This window comes from Hippocampus zosterae, chromosome 7 (assembly GCF_025434085.1).
Source record: "Hippocampus zosterae strain Florida chromosome 7, ASM2543408v3, whole genome shotgun sequence".
Classification (NCBI taxonomy): Eukaryota; Metazoa; Chordata; class Actinopteri; order Syngnathiformes; family Syngnathidae; genus Hippocampus; species Hippocampus zosterae.
In genome coordinates, this window is record NC_067457.1 from 8,901,566 (window position 1) to 8,903,719 (window position 2,154).

Genomic DNA, 2,154 nt, shown 5'->3' on the forward strand with positions numbered 1-2,154 from the left:
ACAGAGCAAACCACGTGTCGATGCATGTGCTGGCTCATTACGTCACGTGATTGACACGTGAACTGCGTTGACACAGTCCAGGCTTCTAATTGACACACCGGCTGCGTTGACACAGTCCAGGCTGCTAATTGACACATCGACTGTGTTGACACAGTCCAGGCTGCTAATTGACACATCGGCTGCGTTGACACAGTCCAGGCTGCTAATTGACTGCACCGGTGCAGTTTAGACCGCATCGGCTGCTTGGCACAGTACATGCTGCGCCACTTAGTCCAGGGGGCGTCGACTCAGTGCAGAGGGCGTTGACGCAGCAAAAGCCCGCCGCACAGTGTTTATAAGGAAGTCGTTTGGCGACACAAAGCCACCTGCCGAAACAAGCCAGACCTCACTCTCGCTCGCTTGTCGAAGTTCGTGTCAGTGCAGACTTCGTGTTCGTGCCTTGCCGATTATGGAGCAGAGACGCAAATCATCCGCCGTGTGGGACCATTTTGATGTCCTGGAGAATAAGGTATTATTTATTTATTTATTCAAATCGCCTTCTGTGGTCGAGAGCCTCTCGGCGAGAGGCACTCGCCGAGTGCCTCTCAGATTATTGACATGTGTTGTACCATTCTAATCCGAATACATTTCAAGGTAACTCTTAGTTACTTCTTATTCACATTTCATTACAGGTGAAATGTCGAATTTGCCAAGTCGAATTGTCATACACCAACAGAAGCACCTCCACCATGCTGAGGCATTATCGGGCCAAGCATGAGAATGAAGTTCGCGATACACCCAGTATTACGCCAGGTATACAAACGTTCACTCATCTTTTCACGGTTGCTATGTTGATGATTTAATTGACAATCAGTAATTATTATTGGTTGACTCTCCCCTCCATGTTTGACAATCAAGGTTCCAGGAAGCAGCTGTACTGGAAGGACCAACACACTTCTTTCCCAAACCTCTCCCACCTCGCAAAGGAGTTCCTTTGTACGCCAGCCTCATCCGTCCCTTGTGAGCGTGTGTTCTCCACAGCAGGAGAAATCGCTTGTAAAAGACGCAACAGGCTGAAGTTTAAAACATTGGAGCATCTTATTTTTCTCAATAAAAATTTGTGAAATAAAAGCCCACAAGCATCCTCATTCAAATGATCTTCACATTATTTGAACACATTGAATGTTGCAAAATGAATGCATGGATGTGAATGATATTGTATACACTTCATCATCAAATCGATGAATGACCTTATGAAAATGTTTTGGAACAGTTGTAGATGCAAAACTGTGCTGGCAGCTACATAATAAGAAAAATATCCCAAACCATGGGGATCCTCCCAAAAACTAAGGATTTGCTGAATAAGAGATCCTTGTACACCTTATACTTTTATTACTTCCATATTTGACCTATTGTGTGGGAATATGGGGAAATGCCAGTAAAACACCGTTTTAAAACTACAATACAAAGCAATCGGAACAATCACTGGCTCCAAATGGACGAAACCCACAAATCCACTGTTTGTCAAATTAAACGATGAAATCTCATGACCTGAATGACTTCAAAATCGCCCAATTAATGTACAAAGCACACAATAATAACCTTTGCCAAAAGATCCAGAAGCTTTTTAAAATTCGAGAAAGTTGTCATAATTTAGGTGGTACTAATCTATACAAAAAAATCCAAAACACGAACGAACATCACACAAAGGAGTGTATGTGTAATAGGTGTAAATCTGTGGAATGATTCTGAAACGGACCAGTAAAATGAGGAACTCTCTTGCTGAGATTAAAAATGAATTCGAGAGTAGTACAACTACACAAATCAGAATTAAGATGATAAATTCGATGCACTCATGAAATATAGCAATACATCAGAAATACATTGATGAGATTATTTAATATATTAATGAAATGTAGCATCCATTATGAATATGAGAAAATCGACATATACATGTGCTCTAAAGAGTATGTACTGTATATACAAACCTAATGTTGTAAAAATGTATTAGTACAGCATACATAATGGTAAAAGCATTTGTTGATATTTAGACTTTCTTTCCTATTTAGAACAATGATCAATTCATATATAAGAAGGGGTAGGACTCGGGTAGGTTTTTTGCTTCTTTCTACTCCTTTGAACACATATTTGTGATGATTACTATTTTCTTTTCCT

At 40.6% G+C, this 2,154-nt stretch overlaps 1 long non-coding RNA gene across 1 annotated transcript; it reads left to right on the forward strand.

Moving 5' to 3' along the window:
* Positions 1 to 422: 422 nt before the first annotated feature.
* Positions 423 to 1,216, forward strand: LOC127604331 (uncharacterized). Its single transcript, XR_007963264.1, has 3 exons — positions 423 to 508; positions 672 to 792; positions 898 to 1,216. It is a non-coding gene; the product is annotated as an uncharacterized LOC127604331 (long non-coding RNA).
* The last annotated feature ends 938 nt before the right edge of the window (positions 1,217 to 2,154 follow it).